A 21,295-nucleotide genomic window follows, 5' to 3' on the forward strand; every position below is an offset into this window, starting at 1 on the left:
GAGGAAGCCGCGCAATCACTCCGGGGGCGGGGAGAGATAGACAGCTGAGAGGAAGGAGGTGCCATGGGCGCTCTCTCGCGAGAGGGCCGCAGAGCCGCCTTTGACTGGGGCGTGTGCCTGGAGAGCGACGGTAAGGATGTCGCCGGGCTCCGGCGTCAGGTCGGTTCCGGCACCGATGTATCGTTTGGTTGCCCCGGAGAAGAGGCAGGTTCCCTCAGCTTGCCGCTGGGGATGTGGCATCGGCTGCGCTCCCCACCGCCGCCGCCTCTGTGAACTGCGGGAGTTGGGACGGCGGCCAGGGCTAGATGGGTGGGACGCGAGTCATCGCCGAAAGCCTGCCCGGTGCGGGGCGCACTTGGAGGCGAGCTGTGGGCCGCACTGAGTTTTGAAGCCTAAGGTCTTCGCAGGCGCATTGCTGTGGGCTGCCGGAGAGCAGGCTGGAGTTCGAGGCCGCCCACCGGAGAGCAGGCGAGAGTTCGAGGCGTAGGCACAGCGCATTTCGCTAGGCATCCCCCAAGTCCCCAAGAATATCCGCGTGATCCTTGTGACCACAGTTTGTTGGGTTAATGTCCCCAGCCCAAAAAGTAGAGCACATCACATGTCTGCCACTTGGGAGCATTGAACCTGGGAGTTACTAGGCGCCTCTGGTGGAAATAAAACTCATTATGCCCTAGTTATGTCTTAGTGCCTGGGTGACGATGATGTGGCGGTTAAAGATTAACTGAGCGCACTTAGAGGTTGTCTTTGTCTACCTAAGGAAAATATCAATAGATTAAACCCCCAACCTTAAAGAATCTCCGTGAATTCTTCTGAGGACACGTCCTATATTGTCATACAAAAGGTCCCAAATATGCAAACAGATTTCCTTTTTGTTAAAAGTTTGTTTTGTTTTGCAGTGACATCTGTTTGAGCAGATGAATATGCCATTGGCAAAGTCAAGGACTGTCGGAGAGGAGGACATGGCAGGCCTTAACTAAAGTGAGGGGGACAATTGAGCACTAAAAGTCCTAGGAAAGGAGATGAGCTGCTTATTCCGTCAGATGAGATGAAAATGTAGTCAGAACAGATGAGTGGTAGAACTTAAACATGCCCGGAGTTGCCAGGAATTTGCAACAGCCTTGATATAGAGTAATTTCTGTTGCTGTAGAAAGACTTTCTACAGTCACTAATATACCAAGTTATGTTCGCTAGAGAAAAAGTTTACTTACCAAGTTTATAGAAATGGGGTGAAAAATCCTAATTACTTATCTGTGAGGTTATTTTCATGAAGATTAATCATCCAGAGACTATTAGAGAGCCTCGGAATATACTTCTTCTAATCTACTCTACCTATCCCATTCAAAGGAGGGACTCTGAAGATTTAAGGACGAAGAGCAGTTGAAAACTGAAAGCTGTGGTTAATGGGAGAATTTCAAGGATGGTGAAAAAAACTCAGCATCATTGCACCCCTGTTCTTTTTTTTATTGTGGACTTTTTAGTTTAGATCTTGGTAAGCTACATCACAAATTCTTTATGCAGGAATTCTTTATGCTAACTCTAACACACTTTTTGGGGTATTGCTAATTTAGTCTTTGAATACTGTTTTTGCTATTTCATGATTATATGTTATGTCCTACCAGCTAGATTGCCAACTCTTGACTACTGACTGGAAGTTTATTGTTTATTCAGCAAATAATGAATTAAGTCAGTGAAGTGAGAGATTTCGTATGTAAGGATTGTTAACTTGAACATTTCACCAATTACACACAGTTCAGCCCCACTTAAATTTTAAAAATCATTGTTGGCCCTTGATATCGTTATGAAGAGTTTTGTATTTTCAGCTTGTATTTTGAGAGTGTCCTCATGTGACTGAAATATGTGCTACTCTTCTTAATTGAATAACCCCAGAATCTCCAGAATTGATAATTGGAGGAGATTCTGCTGTTGGGAAAAATTGATGGATTATGCAGCCCTGTTTTTTGACAGTTCATTTTGTCCTTGGAGTCACTACCACTTGGCCTCAAAGTGTGAACATGTAACCCTTTCCTGAATACTTCGCTACACAGCTGAGCAGAAACTGTAAATTTGGATCCTTTGTCAGTACAACTTAAAATGGAACAATTTCAATGGCTTAGGGTAAGATAAGTATGTAAAGATACTTTTGTAATATAAGAAAAAACATCGTTTATTAAAATCACACAGTAGTACCTGGGTGTGGTGGCTCATGCCTATAATCCCAATGCTTTGGGAGGCCAAGGCAGAAGGACTGCTTGAGGCCAGGAATTTGAGACCAACCTGGCCAACATGGTGAAACCCCATCTCTACCAAAAAATACAAAAATTAGCCTGGTGTGATGGCCCACGCCTGTAATCCCAGATACTCTGGAGGCTGAGGTGGGAGAATTGCTTGAACCAGGGAGGCAGAGTTTGCAATGAGCCGAAATTGCAAAACTGCACTCCAGTCTGGGCAACAGAGTGAGACCTCCTGTCTCCGGAAAAAAAAAAAAAAAAAAAAAAAAAAATGTGGGTGTGGTTGTGTACACCTCTACTCGCTGCTACTCAGGAGGCTGAGGCTGAAGGATCTCTGGAGCCCAGGAGTTCAAGTCTGCAGTGAGCTATAGTTGCACCGCTGCACTCCAGCCTGGGTAACACAGTGAGACCCCCATCTCTAAAACATAAAAGTAAAAAACAGGCTGGGCGCGATGGCTTACGCCTGTAATCCCAGCACTTTGGGAGGGTGGATCATGAGGTCAGGAGTTCGAGACCAGCCTGGCCAACATAGCAAAACCCCATCTCTACTAAAAATACAAAAATTAGCTGGGCGTGGTGCTGGGCACCTTTAAACCAGCTGTTCAGGAGGCTGAGGCAGGAGAATCGCTTGAACCCCGTAGACAGAGGTTGTAGTGAGCCAAGATTGTGCCATTACACTCCAGCCTGGGCGACAAGAGCAAGACTCTGTCTCAAAAAAAAAGTAGAAAACAGAATAGCATAAGGATAATCTTATATACAAAATAAGACTACTCAATTTCAGCATTTTTTTTTTAACTAGAGATGCCACCTCCTGATGATGGTGCCAGTTTTCTAACTTGTCTTAGAAACAGCTCTTAGATGATTTTGCTCCTAAGTTCAGGTCTGAGCACAGGGGACAAAGAATTCCCTTGATTGCCTACGAAAGAAAGGGTTCTCAACCTTGGTACTATTGACATTTTAAGCTAGATAATTCTTTGTTGTGGAAGGTTGTCCTGTGCATTGTGGGATGTTTATTTTATCAGCATCCCTGGCTTCTACCCGGTAAATCCCAGTAGCACCCCACTACCAACCAAAACTGTCTCAAAATGTTGCCAGATGCCGCTTGGGGACAAAAATCCTCCCTCCCTCCCTCCTCCTTGAATGCCACTGGCATTCCTTGAGCCTAAAAAGGGCTCTTCTCACAAGTGTGTGTATCCCAGTTGATAGTGGGAATTACTTCTCCTTTGAAGACACAATTCCAGTTACCCTGAGAAGTATGGCATTGGCCTTGCTGGACTCCACAGAATTACCATATCACTGTGTTTGGTAACCCCAAACATCATCCTAGGGCTTTAATTTCAGTACATAAGTAGCAAATTAGTATCCTTTTATAGGTTAGCTTGCTGAGTTTCAGAATTTTTCAAGTCCTATCTTCATAGTTAAGATCATTGTGGAGTTAATAGCATTTGAACTATGTATTCAGTACTATGCTAGTGGTTGGTGCAGGGGAAGATACAAAAGAAGGTGTGATTTTAGCCCATGAGGAATTTATACTGTATCTGCAGAAGCAAGTTAATATGGAACCGTTAGTGAACACCTGGATAAAATAGAATGTTAAATTTTTCCCTAGAGGTGCTCGGCCTGGACTTCAAGAATTCTAAATGAATTGAAGTATGTTCACAGTAAGAAAGGTTAAAAATGACTCTGCCCACTTGTAGGCCAACAGGAAGCTAGGATGGCAGACCTGGACAATAAACAGGTATTGTCCAAATAAATTGGACAATAAACTGAAGATGAGTGTGCCTGTGGTAGTGGGATTCTTCTAGCTAATAAACCCAAATTGTGAATTAGCAAGACTTGCAAATATTTGATATATGTAAAAAGTACAGTCATGGCCTCTTGTTGTTTCCTCCTCTATCTTGTTCTCTTTATTAGTCCAGGTTCTCTAGAGGGACAGAACTAATAGGAGATACACACACACACACACACACACACACATATCTATAATAGGAGTTTATTAAGTAGTATTAACTCACATGATCACAAGGTCCCAGAATAGGCCATATGCAAGCTGAGGAGAAAGGAAGCCAGTCGAGTTTCAAAGCTGAAGAACTTGGAGTCCAATGTTTGAGGACAGGAAGCATCCAACATGGGAGAAAGCTGTAGGCTGGGAGGCTAAGCCAATCTAGTCTTTTCATGTTTTTCTGCGTGCTTTATATTCTAGTTGTGCTGGCAGCTGATTAGATGGTGCCCACCCAGATTAAGGATGGGTCTGCCTTTCCCAGCCTACTGACTCAAATGTTCATCTCCTGTGGTAACACTCTCACAGACACACTCAGGATCAGTACTTTGCATCCTTTAATCCAATCAAGTTGACTGTATTAACCATCACAAGTCCACCCCTTGTCAAGTTGAACACATACACATCTCCTGAGATCATTCATAATCTTCAAATAATGACAATAATAAGGTCATAATTACATCTAATACAGCTATCCTTTGTACAACTGGAAACACACCAGTCCCCAACCCAAATGCTACTACATAAAGTTAACAATACTTAAATGCTGATATGAAGTAAATCTTACATCACATGATAAAATGAGACCGGGCGCGGTGGCTCACACCTGCAATCCCAGCACTTTGGGAGGCCGAGGCGAGTAATGGCTTTTGACAGTAATAGAGGGTCTCAACCTGAGTTGTCTTAAGTTTGCATAAGGCTTAGGCGAGGATAAAATAAAGCAGGATCTAGAGATTGGTGAGGAGAAATAAAAATCCTCATTCTTGACAGCTCTCAGCACTTGCAGCCCTCCCCACACAGTCACACTTTTACACACTCACAACCAGATTTACACACATTCCTACGCATGCACACACTCATGCACTTACACTTGTGCGCTTACACATTCACGTTCATATACTCACATGCACACATTCACGACACTCACATACTCTACAAACACTCATGCAAAAGGGATTTGTAAGCTGAATGTTTAGACCTCAGAACACATTTTCACAAAAATAATATTACGGCCGGGCATGGTGGCTCACACCTGCAATCCCAGCACTTTGGGAGGCCCCGCTGGGTGGCTCACTTGAGGTCAGGAGTTCAGGACCAGCCTGGCCAACATGGTAAAACCCTGTCTCTACTAAAAATACAAAAATTAGCCAGGCATGGTGGCGCAAGCCTGTAATCCCAGCTACTCAGGAGGCTGAGGCAGGAGAATCGCTTGATCCCAGGAGGCAGAGGTTGCAGTGAGCCGAGATCTTGCCACTGTACTCCAGCCTAGGCGACGGAGCGAGAGTCCGTCTCAAAAAAAAAAAAAAAAAAGTGAGGCTCTGTCTCAAGAAAAGGAAATGAAGATATTTTCTTAGTATGAGTGTATATATGCACGAACATGTTTTTAACAAAAGAAGAAGGAAATACTCAGGACAATTACAATCTTCATTTCTGCAGCTGTTCACTTGGTTGTAGCTGCTATGGATGACTAGCCTTCTACTACCCATTCTGTTCCCTTTGCCTTCAGCAAGCACCTCAGCAGGTCGTGGTTTTTTTCCTGGTGGAGTGACCCAAACCTTCCTTCCTGAAGAGTCTGGACCATTTGTAGTCCTGCCTGGACTGGGCTCTTATAGTTTCCCATTGACTTCAACCACAGGGCGTGGTAATACTGAGAGATGCCCTAATAGATCTCCTGTGTTCCATGCATATGCTTCCTTACCTCCGTTGTGGAGTAGTAGACTGATTTCATCTTGATGGTCTGGGTCAGTCACCCCAGCCAACACTGTAACTCCCTTCTTAGACTGTTGACTTAAAGGTAGGAGGAGCCCCAAGTGTCCAGTTGACAATCTTCCTGTTTAATGGAATCACTGTTGTGTTTCCTGGCGGCAGCATTCCTCCCTTTGAAACTAAGACCTCTAATCCAGCAGAATGTAATGTTGTGGGAACAGGAAGCAAAAATTTTGCTAGTGGATCTCTAAGGGTGATGATGAGTGGTGCCACTTCCACCCCTTGATTCCTGGACCTGTGAATCCTGGCTGTGAGAGAATTAATATATATTGGACACTGATCCAGGGCATACATGGCCTTCTGGAGAACTTTGCCCCAGCCCTGCAAAGTATTGTCACCTAGTTGATGATGTAGTTGTGACTTTAAAAGGCCATTCTGTTCTATCAGTCCAGCTGCTTCAGGATGATGGGGGACATGGTAAGACCAGTGAATTCCGAACCCACTGCCACACTTCTTTAGCCATAAAATGAGTACCTTGGTCAGAGGCAATGCTGTGTGGAATACCATGACAGTGGATAAGACATTCTGTGAGTCCACAGATGATAGTAGTCTTGGAAGAAGCATTGCATGCAGGATAGGCAAACCCATATCTGGAATAAGTGTTTAGTCCAGTGAGGACAAACCTCTGCCCTTTCCATGATGAAAGAGGTCCAGTATCATCAACATGCCATCGGGTAGCTGGCTGGTCACCCCAAGGAATGGTGCCATATTGAGGGCTCAGTATTGGTCTCTGCTGCTGGCAAATTGGGCACTCAGCAGTGGCGGTAGCCAGGTTAGCCTTGGTGAGTGGAAGTCCATGTTCCTGAGCCCATATGTAACCTCCATCCCTGCCACCATGGCCACTTTGTTCGTGGGCCCATTGGGCAATGACAGGTGTAACTGGGGAAAGAGGCTGAGAACTATGCACAGAAGGGCTCATCCTATCCACTTGATTATTAAAATCCTCTGCCGAGGTCACCCATTGGTAAGCACTCACATGGGATACAGATATCCTCACAGTTTTTGACCACTCAGAGAGATCCATCCACATACCTCTTTCTCAGATTTCTTTGTCACCAATTTTCCAATTATGCTTCTTCCATGTCCCTGACCATCCAGCCAAACCATTAGTTACAGCCCGTGAATCAGTATATAATCGCACATCTGGCCATTTCTCCTTCCATGCAAAGTGCACAGTCAGGTGCACTTCTCAAAGTTCTGCCCACTGGGAAGATTTCCTTGCACTGCTGTCCTTCAGGGATGTCCTAGAAAGGGGCTGTAGTGCTGCAGCTGTCCACTTTCGGGTAGTGCCTACATATCGTGCAGAACCATCTGTGAACCAGGCCCTAGTCGTCTCTTCCTCTGTCAGCTGATCATAGGGAACTCCCCATGAGGCCATTGGTGCAGGCTGAGAGAGAGAAGTCAGGGTGGCAGGAGTGGAGACCATGGGCATTTGAGCCACTTCCTCATGTAACTTACTTGTGCCTTTGGGACCTGCTTGAGCCCGATCATGTATATACCACTTCTATTTGATGATGGAATGCTGCTGTGCATGACCCACTTTATGGCTAGATGGGTCAGAAAGCACCCAGTTCATGAGTCAGTTCAGGTTGCATGGTGACTTGATGACACATAGTCAAACGTTCAGTTTCCACCAAAGCCCAGTGACAGGCCAAGGGCTGTCTCTCAAAAGGAGAGTAGTTATCTGCAGAATATGGCAGGGCCTTGCTCCAAAATCCTAGAGGCCTCTTCTGTGATTCACCTATGGGGGCCTGCCAAAGGCTGCAAACAGCAATCCCTTGAGGTGTCACTGACACCTCAAGCACCATTGGATCTGCTGGGTCATATGGCCCAAGTGGCAGAGCAGCTTGCACAGCAGTCTGGACCTGTTGCAGAGCCTTCTCCTGGACCCCACTCAAAACTGGCAGCCTTTCGGGTCACTCAGTAAATGGGCCAGAGTAACACACCGAAATGAGGAATGTGTTGCCTCCAAAATCCAAATGGGCCCACTAGGCATTGTTCCTCTTTCTTGGTGTAGGAGGGGCCAAATGCAGCAATTTATCCTTCACTTTAGAAGGAACATCTTGACAGGACCCACACTACTGGACCCCTAGAAATTTTACTGAGGTAGAAAGTCCCTGAATTTTAGTCAGATTTATTTTCCATCTTCTGTGTCACCAGTAAGTCCAGTGTGTTTGCTACTTGCTACTTCTTGCTCACTGGATCTGATCAGCATAATGTCATCAATGTAATGGACCAGTGTGATAGCTTGTGGAAGCAAAAAGAGATCAAGGTTTCTCCAAATAAGATTATGACATAGCCAGAGAGTTGATATACCTCTGAGGTAGTACAGTAAAAGTATATTGCTGGGTTTGCCAGATGAAGGCAGATTGCTTCTGGTGGGCCTTATGGACAGGAATGGAGAAAAAGGCGTTTGCCAAGTCAATGGCTGCATACCAGGTACCAGGAGATGTGTTAATTTGCTCAAGCAATGAAACCACATCTGATACAGCAGCCGCAATTGGAGTCACCACTTGGTTAAGCTTACGATAATCCACTGTCATTCTCCAAGATTATCTGTCTTTTGCACAGGCCAAATGGGAGAGTTGAACAGGGATGTGGTGGGAATCACCACCCCTGCGTCTTTCAAGTCCTTGATGGTGGCACTAATCTCTGCAACCCCTCCAGGGATGTGATACTGCTTTTGATTTACTATTTTTCTAGGTAGAGGCAGCTCTAATGGCTTCCATTTGGCCTTTTCCACCATAATAGCCCTTACTCTACCAGTCAGGGAGCCAATGGGGGGCGGTTCTGCCAGCTGCTAAGTATGCCTGTGCCAATTATGCATTCTGGCACTGGGAAAATGACCACAGGATGAGTCTGGGGACCCATCGGACACACTGTCAGCTGGACCTGAGCTAAAACTTCATTAATTACCTGAATTTTATAAGCTCCTATGTTAACTGGAGGAGCACAATGACATTTTGGGTCCCTTAGAATCAACGTCAGCTCAGAGCCAGTGTCCAGTAGTACCTGAAATGTTGGATCATTTCCCTTTCCCCAGTGCACAGTTTTACCCTGGTAAAAGGCTGGAGGTCTCCTTGGGGAAGAATGGGAGAAAGATTAACAGCCTAAATTGTTGGTAATGTAGTGGGGTCCTTCCTCAAGGGGACCAGCCTCCCCTTCATTCAAGGGGTTCTGGGTCTATCTTCTGGACCCTCCCAGCTGGGATGAGTATATCTAAAGTGACTAATCCACTCCACCATCCCAATATCCTTAAGCCTTTGGAGCCGTTCCTCTACATTAAACCAAGAGAGATCAGGCATTTCCAGCTTGCTCATAGTGGGCCATCTTTTAATCCATATTTCAGCTAACCAAGCAAATAAACTATTAGAACCTTTTTTAACTCCCCGAGTTGCAACATTAAATGCAGAATCCCCACTTAGAGGGCCCAAATCAATAAATTCAGCCTGATCCAACTCTGTGTTTCTTCCACCATTATCCCACACCCTTAATATCCATTCCCATGCCTGTTCTCCAGATTTCTGCTTATATAAATTAAAAACCTCAAGCAGTTATTTTCAAGTATAGTGCACCTCCTCATGGGTCACAGTCTGAACCTCACCTTTAGGGGCCTGCCAGGACTTTAGTCTAGTTATAGATCTGGAAGCAAACAAGGGTGTTGGGGGTGGCTCTTGAAGAGAATCAACATTATCTTGCCTGGCAACTGCCTCAGGGGAGGTCATCAATGTTGCCTTAGGCAGCATAGGGTTTATCTCCTCCGACAAATGTAGAAAGGCTGATGGCAGTGTGGGTCAGGGAGGGGATGTTGCCACTACTGGGGATGGGGAAGCTGTTTCTTTTGGCAAAAAAAGTTCATCAGTGTTTACAAGCTTAGTGTCCCCAACTTCATCAGGGTCCTCCCACACATCCCCATTCCAACTTGCAGTGTCTCATTCTTTTCCAATCGATGCTGTCACTTCAACAGTAGACACCTGGTGAGGCTGTGCATGCACCTTTCATTGCAGGTCAGCCACTTGCATGATAAGAGCTTGTGTCTGTTTTTCCACAATTTCAGTTGTTTCTCTACAGGAGATAAAGACTCTCACTTAGGACAATCTTAGCAGATTTGAGGCTCAGTATCTGCTTCTGAAGCCAGGAGTTAGAATCCCTTTGGATTCACTTTGTCCAGTGAACTTAGGAACAACCAACCAACTTATTTGTGTTCCTTGGTTCTCCATATACAGTCCAAGGTATTATGTATAGAGTCACTAAACTCCTTGCCTCTCACAAATGATGAATCAGGAGTGTCAAATGCATTTATTTTTCATAACTCTCTAAAAAGTTCATGCCAACGACTATCAGTGTTCTCCATACTATTAGAGTCCTCAGCATTTTGGGGTCTAATCATATTAAGCAGCCAACTCCAGAAACCCCAAAACCAACAAAAGAACTCCATCTTTAATATTCTGTTCTTCTAGAATCACTTCTGATACCAAAATCTGTATTAGGGTTCTCTAGAGAGAAAGAACTAATGGAATAGATACATATATTTATATATAAAGGGGAGTTTATTAAGTAGTTTTAACTCACACCATCACAAGGTCCCGCAATAGACCATCTGCAAGCTGCAAGAAAGGAAACCAGTCTGAGTTCCTGAAGAACTTGGAATCTGATGTTTGAGGACAGAAAGCATCCAGCACAGGAAAAATATATAGGCTGGGATGCTAAGCCAGTCTAATCTTTTCACATATTTCTGCCTGCTTTATATTCTGGTCATGCTGGCAGCTGACTAGATGGTGCCCACCTAGATTAAGGGTGGGTCTGTCTTTCCCAGCCCACTGATTCAAATGTTAAACTCCTTTGGCAACACCCTCACAGATACACACAGGATCAGTACTTTGTGTCCTTCAATCTAATCAAGTTGACAGTCAGTATTAACCGTCACATTCTCTTTCTCCTCACCTTTAGATTGTTTGATTATATACCATTCTTTGTATTTGAAACCTCAACAGGGAAGTAATAGACAATAATTTTCAAAAGAACCTAAGTATCTATACAAGATTTAACAGCTATATTAAACTTCATAACTTGCAGATAGAGAAGTTACCTTTAGTGACCAGGAAACATTTATAAAAATTGATTTTTAAGATTTACACCAAAAAAATCTCAATTTTAAGTTACCCACTCTGTTAACAGAGAGCACTAAAAATAATTTTTTAGATAAAAAGATAAAAGGAAATTCATCTAATTGGAAGCTAAAGTGAAAAATGCCTTAAATCTGGGTCAAGGAGAAAATCACAACTGCAATTGCAGATTTATAAACTATTTAGAAATTAATCACAATGAGAACAAAAAAATAGAAACATGAGAGTTCAGCCAAAGTAGTATATAAAGTCACAATATTAGATGTTTAATATTAATCAATATAGAAAGAATGAAAATGAAACAAATAGAGGATTCTAGGAAAATGGTAGAATAGGAAGCACAAGAAATCTGTCTCCTTACCTAGACAAAAATTACACTGGCAGAGTCTGTCTTTATGTACAGACAATACCTGACTTAATGATGGTTTCACTTACGATTTTTCAACTTTACAATAGTCCAAAAATGTTACAGATTTTAGTATGCTTCTCGACTTACAGTGAGGTTATGTCCCAGATAAACCCGTTGTAAGTTAAAAATAATATGTCGAAAGTGTGTTTTTGACTTAAGATATTTTCAACTTGTGATGGATTTATCTGGGATATAATTCCATCATAAGTCAAGGAACATCTGTATTTTAGAACTGTAGAATTTATTGAAACTTGCAGCTTCCAGAGGAAGACTTGGACAGTACATTGTGGTTCATTTTGGTCAATTTCTTTTAAAAAAAAATTAGTGTAATAGACACTGTCATTGCCTGAGTCCCTTAAAAAATAAAGCCTAAGGCAAAACGTACATGCTAATGCTTTGAAGAGGATTGCAGAAATGTCTCCAGTTCTTTGTTTCTCCCTATATTCATTCATTTGCAGTGTGTCTCTGTAACTCTTCTCATGAAGGAGTGGAATCTGTTTCCTCAACCCTGAGTCTGAGCTAGCCTTGTTATGAAGTTTTGCCCAATGGAATGTACTGAAAGTGATCATGTGGTTGTTTTAAGTGTAACCTTTAAGAGGTCTTGCATGCTTCCAGTTGCTTTTTTGGGATCCTACTCAGCTGCTATAGAATAAACCTGGGCTAGCCTACTGGGGGATGAGATTATGTGGCGCAGCAGTGAGCCATCTGTCTTAGACTAGCCAACACTTAGCCAACCTAGCAATTGGGGAAAAAATGCGTGAGTGAGTCCAGCAGAGACCAGAAGAATTGCCCAGCGGAGCCCAGCCCAAATAGCCAATCTATAGCATTGTGACCCAAATAAATGCATGTTGTTTTAAGACCAAAAACAAAAAAAAACAAAAAGGAAAGAAAAAGAGGTGGGATTCAGTGGCTCATGCTTGTAATCCTAGCACTTTGGGAAGTCGAGGTGGGTGGATCACCTGAGGTCCGGAGTTCAAGACCACCATGGCCAACATGGCAAAATCCGTCGCTACTAAAAATATAAAATTAGCCAGGCGTGATGGTGAATTCCTGTAGTCCCAGCTACTCTGGAGGCTGAGGCAAGAGAACTACTTGAATCTGGGAGGCAGAGGTTGCAGTGAGCCAAGATCATGTCTCTGCACTCCAGCCTGGGTGACAGAGCGAGAGACTGTCTCAAAAAAATAAAAAAAAAAATTGGTCAATTTCCACTCTTAGCACAGTAGCAGCTAACCATCTTCTACCACTGAATCTCATGGCAGGCAGCTGTGCACATATTCCTAGAGTGGTTTGCACACAGCTTGTAGGAGCTAGGGGGGCAAAAAGGACAATGTCCTCAAAACATTAGATCTGAGCTCTGATTCCTAACTGCTACTTGTGATCACAGAGGTGCAGAGTCATTAGCCATTGTTGCACTTCTATTGTTGCAAGTCCTTCACCTGGTTGAAGTGACTTCCAGGAGAATTAAAGAGCTGGTGCTTCCCTCTCCATTCCCATTCGTTTTTCTCATTTTCCTCTTTTGGGAGCCAGACAAAAACACAATTGTATATATGAGAGAAATCAGAAAGTCATGGCGCATGCCTAGGGGATGGTGCAGGCTCAGAAAAGACCTGAGAAGGCCTTAGATTTATACTTCAGACTCATCCTAGGCAAAGAGGGCTTACAACAATCAAAAAAGAAAAATAAAAACAGTAACAAAAACAGCAAACCTTGGAGAAGAGGAAGAATCTGATTTCCAGAGTTAACACATTAGTAAATTCTAATGTCTGGTTTTCAACAAAAATATCACAAAGGATACAAAGAAACAGGAAAGTGTAACCCATTCAAATGAAAACTAAAGAGACTCAAAAAAACAAAAGGAATTTAAAGTCAAGAAAATTACGTATGAACAAAATGGAAATATCAAAAACAGATAGAAAACCTAAAAGAAACCAAAAAGAAATTCTGGAGTGAAAAAGTACAATAACTGAAATGAAAAATTCACAAGAGGGATTCAAAGGCACATTAAACAGTTAGAAGAAAGAATCAGAAAACTTGAAGAAAGGATAACGGAAATTATTGAGTCTGAGGAACAGAAAGAAAAGAGATTGAAGACATGTGAAAGGAGCCTAAGGAACTTGTGGGATACCTCAAGCAGATCAACATACACATTGTGATAATTACAGGAGAAGAGAGAGAAAAGTCTGGTGAGAGTATTTGAAGAAATGATGACCAACAACTTCCCATATTTGATGAAAAACATGAATATAAATATCTAAGAAGTTCAATAAACTTCAAGTAGGATGAACTCAAAGAAACCCATACTGAGATACATTATAATCAAACTATCAAAAGAGAATTTTGAAAGCAGCAAAAGATAAATGACTCTTCACATACAAATGATCCTCAATAAGATTATCAGCAGATTTCTTATCAAAAACTTTGGAGGCCAGAAGACAATGAGCTAATATAGTCAAAGTGGTAAAAGAAAAAATTAATCTGTCAATCAAGAATCCCATATCTGGCAAGGCACGGTGGCTCATGCCTGTAATCCCAGCATTTTGGGAGGCCGAGGCGGGTGGATCACAAGGTCAGGAGATCCAGACCATCCTGGTTAGTACAGTGAAACCCCATCTCTACTAAAAATACAAAAAATTAGTCGGGCATGGTGGCGGGCACCTGTTGTCCCAGCTACTCCAGGAGAATGGCATGAATCCAGGAGGTGGAGCTTGCAGTGAGCTGAGATCGTGCCACTGCCCTCCAGCCTGGGCAACAGTGTGAGACTCCGTGTCAAAAAAAAAAAAAAAGCCAGGCGCGGTGGCTCAAGCCTGTAATCCCAGCACTTTGGGAGGCCGAGACGGGCGGATCACAAGGTTAGGAGATCGAGACCATCCTGGCTAACCTGGTGAAACACCGTCTCTACTAAAAAATACAAAAATACTAGCCGGGCGAGGTGGCAGTTGCCTGTAGTCCCAGCTGCTCGGGAGGCTGAGGCAGGAGAATGGCGTGAACCCGGGAGGCGGAGCTTGCAGTGAGCTGAGATCCTGCCACTGCACTCCAGCCTGGGCGACAGAGCGAGACTCTGTCTCAAAAAAAAAAAAAAAAAAAAAAAATCGCATATCTGGCAAAACCTGTCCTTCGAAATTGAAGTAGAAGGTAAGACTTTCCAGATAAACAAAAGTTGAGGGAGTTCATTACCACAAGACCTGCCCTACAAGAAATGCTAAATGGAGTCCTGCAAGTTGAAAGGACACTAGACAGTAACTGAACCTGTATAAAGAAATAAGTAAAGGTAAATACATGGGAAATTATAAAAGCTAGTATTATTGTAACAATGGTATGTAACTCCACTTTTTGTTTACAACATGACTTGAGACCAATACATTAACAAAAACCAATGATTAGTCCAAAAGCTAGTATTATTGTAACTTTAGTTTTGTTGGGAAAACTCCCTGCCAGGACTGAGAACTGCCCTCTACAAGTGGAGGCAAATTACTGATTTGCCATCAGACCAAAGAAAGAGGCAGATGATTCCAGGTTGGCAGGTAGTCAAAGATTTATTCAGGGGAAATTTACAAGGCAGCCTCAGGCAGCAGCAAGACAACGTAGATTTCAGTGCTTATAGCGCATGCCTATCTAGTCTTTTATATCATGAAGAGGGAATGGAGAGGCCGGGGGAAGTCACTGATGGTGTGTTAAGCCATCTGGTTGTTTTCTTAATCTGTTTACTCTCCGCTTACAGGAACTGTTTGGGTTTTGTAGAGTCTGGTCAACATTCCTAAGGGGAGGAGGGATATTGCAGACAGCAGCAGTTATTTTAGCACTGGTATGCATTTTTAGGTCACTGCATCCTACAATGCACTTTGTGGTCATGTACCCAGAAAACATTTTCGCAACAGGTAACTCCACATTTTATTTTCTACTTAATTTAAAGGACTAATATATTTAGTTTGTTGTGGACACACGTTGTATAGAGATGTAATTATGTGATATCAGCAGCTGAAAGGGGTGGGGGACAGGGCAGTTAAGGAGCAGTTTTTGTATGTTTTTCAAATTAAGCTGCTATAAATTTATGTTAGAAGCTTCCTTATTTAGAATGTTAAATGTAATCCGATGATAACGCAAAGAAAATAGCTAAAAGAAGATAAGAAAGGAAGTTAAGTTTCATTACAAAAATCAACTAAACACAAAAGAAGACAGATGAGAAATGAGGAACAAAATAAAGCTGCAATATATAGAAAATAGCAAAATGACAGAATTCCCTCATCAGTAATTATTTTAAATGTAAATGGGTTAAACTTCAATGAAAAGACAGAGATTAGAAGAATGGGTTTAAAAAACCATGATTCAAGACTCCCGTGCCACATAACATTTCAGTCAATGATGGAATGCACATAGGATGGTAATATAATGGTAAGATTATAATACCATATTTTTACTATGTATTTTCTATGTTTAGATATACAAACACCATTGGGTTACAGCTGCCTATGGTATTTAATATGGTAACATGCCATACAGCTTTGTAGCCTAGGAGCAATAGGCTATACCATACCATCTAGGTTTGTTTCTGTGATATTTACATGATGATGAAATTGCATAACAATGCATTTCTAAGAATATGTACCCATACATAAATGATACATGACTGTATATGCTGTCTGTAAGAGACTTAAGATCCAAAGACAAAAACAGGTTGAAAGTGAAAGGACAGGAAAGGATATTCCATGAAACTAATAACCAAATATTAAGGATGGCGATACTAGTATCCAACAAAATACACTTCAAAGCAAAAAAGGTTACTAATGACAAAGAAGGACATTATATACTAAAAAACGGTTCAGGATGAGTACGTTGGCTCATGCATTTGTAATCTCAGCACTTTGGGAGACCAAGGTATGAGGGTGCCTTAAGACCAGGAGTTGGAGACAGCCTGGGCAACATAGGAAACCCTGTCTCTACAGAAAATTTAAAAATTAGCTGAGCATGGAAGCACGTGGCTGTAGTCTCAGCTACTTAGGAGGCTGAGGCAGAAGCATAGCTTGAGCCAAAGCATTGGAGGCTGCAGTGAGCTGTGATCACACCACTGCACTTCAGCCTGGGTGACAGAGCACAATCCTGTCTTAGAAAAATAAAAAACATAAAAGGTTCAATACAGCACGAAGGTATAACAGTTGTAAACATTTATGCTCCTAATGACAAACCATCAACATATATGAAACAAAAATTGACAGAATTGAAGGGAAAAGTACAGTTCTATATTAATAGTTGGAGACTTTAATATCCCAATCTCAATAGTGGATAGAACCATCAAAATCTAAGCAAGGAAATAGAGGACGTTCACAACACAATAAACCACAATAAACCACAATAAACCAAATAGATCTAACATACACAGAACAGTCCACCCAACAATGAAATACACATTCTTCTCAAGTATACATAGGATAAATCCAAGAGAGGTCATAAATGAAGTCTGAATTGATTTTAAAAGACAGCAAAGTATCTTCTTTGACTGCAATGGGATGAAGTTAGAAATCAAAAACAAAAAGAAAACTGGAAAAATTTAAAAATCGTGGAAATTAACACACTCTTAACCATTAGATCAAAAAAGAAACCACAAGACAAATAATAAAATACGTATAAAGACAAGTGAAAATGAAAACACAGCATACCAAAACTTAGGAGACACAGCAAAAGCAGTGCCAAGAGGAAAGTTTCTAGCTATAAATTCTTACATTAAAAAATAAGAGTGTGTTCTGAAGAAAGCAAAATTAAAAATAATTTTAAAAAATAAGACAAATATCAAATCACCAATCTGACTTTCCAATTTAAGGAACTGAAAAGGAAGAGCAAACTAAACCCAGAGCTAGCAGTAGAAAGGAAGTAGTAAAGATTAGAATAGATATAAATGAAATAGAGACTAGAAAAATAATACAGAAAAATCAAAATGAAACCAAAAGTTGGTTATTCAAAAATCAAAAAACTTTGCAGATCTTTAGCTAGATCTACTCATGACAAAGGAGACAAATCAGAAATGAAAATGAGGACATTACTACCATTTCCACAGAAATGAAAAGGGTTATAGGGGAGTACAATCAGCAATTGTGTGCCAACAAATTGGATAACCCCAGTGAAATGGAGAAATTCCTAGAAACACTAAACTTACCCAGCTAAACCATGAAGAAATAAAAAATATGAGTAGATTTGTAACTACTAAAGAGATTCAATCAGTAATCAAACGTCTCATGTCAAAGAAAAGCCCTAAACCTGATGGCTTCACTGATGAATTCTCCCAAGCATTTAAAGAAGAACTGCATCAATCATTTCAGACTTCCCAAAAATTGAAGATGAGAGCATACTCTTAACACATTCTATGAGGCCTGCCTTAACCTAATACCAAGGCTAGTAAAGGTACTACAGGAAAACTACCGACCAATATCCCTTATGAAGACTGATGCAAAAATCCTCTGAAAGGTACTTGCATACGGAATTCAGCAGTATAGTTAAAGGATTATAGAGTTTAAGTCATCACTTAATGTTGATAGGTACTTGGAAACTGTCGCTTTAAGTAAAATGGTATACGGCCGGGCGCGGTGGCTCAAGCCTGTAATCCCAGCACTTTGGGAGGCCGAGATGGGCGGATCACGAGGTCAGGAGATCAAGACCATCCTGGCTAACACGGTGAAACCCCGTCTCTACTAAAAAATACAAAAAACTAGCCGGGCGCGGTGGCGGGCGCCTGTAAGTCCCAGCTACTCCGGAGGCTGAGGCAGGAGAATGGCGTGAACCCGGGAGGCGGAGCTTGCAGTGAGCTGAGATCCGGCCACTGCACTCCAGCCTGGGCGGCAGACCGAGACTCCGTCTCAAAAAAAAAAAAAAAAAAAAAAAAGTAAAATGGTATATCAGGAAGCCAATTTTGCCATAGGCTTGCCAGGCACACTGCCTCACACCTGTAATCCCAGCCCTTTGGGAGGATAAGATGGGAGGTTCACTTGAGCTCAGGAGCTCAAGACCAGCCTGGGCAATAGAGTGAGACTCACCTCTACCAAAAAAAAAAAAAAAACAAACAAACCTGTAGTCCTAGCTGCTTGGGAGGCTGAGGTAGAAGGTAGAAGGATCACTTGAGCCCAGGAGGTAGAGATTGCAGTGAACTGAGGTTAAGCCACTGTGCTCTAGCCTGGCCAACAGAGGAAGACTCTGTCTCAAAAAAAAAAAAAAAAAGACTAATTTCTATAAACAAGAATTAAGTTCCTACAGCATGTTTTTGGTCACAAAAACATCATCAAAGTCCTAAAGAAAGACCCAAAACATCTCCAGCTTTAAACACTGAAATAAATGCAAGCTACATGTACATTTAAGAAAGATTAATAAAAACAAGTAAAATATTTACCTAATTTCTGGCAAATCTATGACTGACAGTGGTTGTAGTAATTGTGGGTTAAAGAATAAATTCTTGCAAAGAGAAAATTGTAAAGAGCACACAGTTCATAAACAGTAACAGGTCATGCCTGTAATCCAAGTACTTTTGGGAGGCTGAGGCCAGAGGATCCCTTGAGCCCAGGACATTGAGACCAGCTTGGGCAACATAGTAAGACATCATCTCTACAAAAAAATTAAAAACACAAATGAGTTGAGCACGGTGGTGCACGCATGTAGTCCCAACTACTCAGGAGGCTGAGGTGGGAGAATCACTTGAGTCCCAGAGGTCGAGACTGCAGTGAGCCACTTTTGTGCCACTGCACTCCAACCGGGGTGAGAGTCTGTCTAAAAAAACAACAACAAAAATGGAGGAGGCAAAGCAAGACAGCTAAATGGAAGCCTCCAGTTGTGGAGGTGTCTCCTGACAGGGACACCAAATTTAACCACTTTCTATATTAAAAAGCACCTTCATAAGAACCAAAAGTCAGGTGAGCACTCGTAGTACCTGGTTTTAACTTCATGTGACTTAAAGAGGCACTGAGGAGGGTAGGAAAGACAGTCTTGAATTGCTAACACCTCCCCTCCTCCAGCCCCCGGCAGTGGCCACGTGGCACACAGAGAGACTCTGCACTTGAAGGAGGGAGAGCGCGGTGATTGTGGGACGGTGTTGGAATTTAGTGCTCCCCTGTTGCAGTTGAGAACAACACTGGGCAGAACTCAGCCAGCACCCCCAGAGGGAGCATTTAGACCAGCCCTAGCCAGAAGGAATTTGCCCATCCCAGAGGTCGGAACATGAGTTTCAGCAAGCTTTGCCACCATGGGCTAACATGCCCTACAGTTCTAAATAAACCTGAAAGACAGTCTAGACTACAAGGACTGCACCTCCTAGAAAGTTTGTTTGTTTGTTTGTTTCTATTTTTTATTTTTGAAATAGAGTCTTGCTCTGTCACCCGGGCTGGAGTGCAGTGGCACGATCTCGGCTCACTGCAACCTCCACCTCCTGGGTTCAAGCAGTTCTCTGCCTCAGCCTCCAGAGTAGCTGGGATAACAAGTGCCCACCACCACACCCAGTTAATTTTTGTATTTTTAGTAGAGATGGGGTTGCACCATCTTGGTCAGGCTGGTGTTGGACTCCTGACCTTGTGATCTACCTGCCTCGCCCTCCCAAAGTGCTGGGAGTACAGGCGTGAGCCACTGCACCCGGCCTAGAAAGTTCTAATGCTGTGCTGGGCTTGGAACCAGTGGATTTGGGGGACATGTGACATAGTGAGACACCAGCCCAAACTTCAAAAAGATACCAATATTCAGGCCGGGCGTGGTGGTTCATGCCTGTAATCCCAGCACTTTGGGAGGCCAAGGCAGGCAGATTGCCCAAGCTCAGGAGTTCAAGACCAGCCTGGCCAACATGGTGAAACCCCATCTCTACTAAAAATACAAAAATTAGCCAGGTGTGGTGGCGTGCACCTGTAATCCCAACTATTTGGGAGGCTGAGGCAGGAGAATCGCTTAAACCCGGGAGGCAGAGGTTGCAGTGAGCTGAGCTCACGCCACTGCACTTCAGCCTGGGCGACAGAGTGAGACTCTGTCTCAAAAAAAAAAAAAAAAATCAATATTCAAGTACAAGATGGTTATAGAACACTAAGCCCATTTAACCCAAAGAAGACTACCTCATGGCATTTAATAATCAAACTCCCAAAGGTCAAGAATAAAAAAGGGATCCTAAAAGCAGCAAGAGAAAAGAAACAACATACAATGGAGGCCAGGAATGGTGGCTGACACCTGTAATTGAGCACTTTGGGAGGCTGAGACCAAGTGGATTGCTTGAGGTCAGGAGTTCAAGACCAGCGTGGCCAACATGGCAAAACCCTGTCTCTCCTAAAAAATACAAAAATTAGCCAGGCATGGTGGTGTGTGCCTGTAATTCCAGCTACTCAGGAGGCTGAGGCATGAGAATCATTTGAACATGGGAAACAAAGGTTGCAGTGAGCCAAGATCGTGCCACTCTACCACAGTCTGGGTGACAGAGTGAGACTGTCTCAAAGAAAAACAAACAACCACATACAATGGAACTCCAGTAGGTCTGGCAACAGACTTTTGAGTGGAAACCTTATAGGCCAGAAGAGAATGGCATGACATATTTCAAATGCTGAAGGAAAAAACTTTTACCCTCAAATAGTATATCTAGCAAAAATGTCCTTCAAACATGAAGGAGAAATACTTTTCCAGACAGACAAAAGCTGAGGGATTTCATCAACACTAGACCTTTCTTACAAGAAATGCCAAAAGGAGTTCAATTTGATAGAAAATGATGTTAAACAAGCAATAAGAAATCATCTGAAGGTAAAAATCTCACTGTAACAGTAAATAC

General features: G+C 42.6%; 1 long non-coding RNA gene across 1 annotated transcript in view; it reads left to right on the plus strand.

The window, feature by feature from the left end:
- Positions 1 to 21,295, plus strand: part of LOC139362322 (uncharacterized) — a 39,064-nt gene continuing 17,769 nt past the window's right edge. The window contains exon 1 of the long non-coding RNA XR_011620961.1: positions 1 to 130. This is a non-coding gene — a long non-coding RNA (uncharacterized lncRNA). The remainder of the gene's footprint in view (positions 131 to 21,295) is intronic.

The sequence above is a fragment of the Macaca nemestrina genome, chromosome 3, assembly GCF_043159975.1.
Source record: "Macaca nemestrina isolate mMacNem1 chromosome 3, mMacNem.hap1, whole genome shotgun sequence".
NCBI classification, from domain to species: Eukaryota; Metazoa; Chordata; class Mammalia; order Primates; family Cercopithecidae; genus Macaca; species Macaca nemestrina.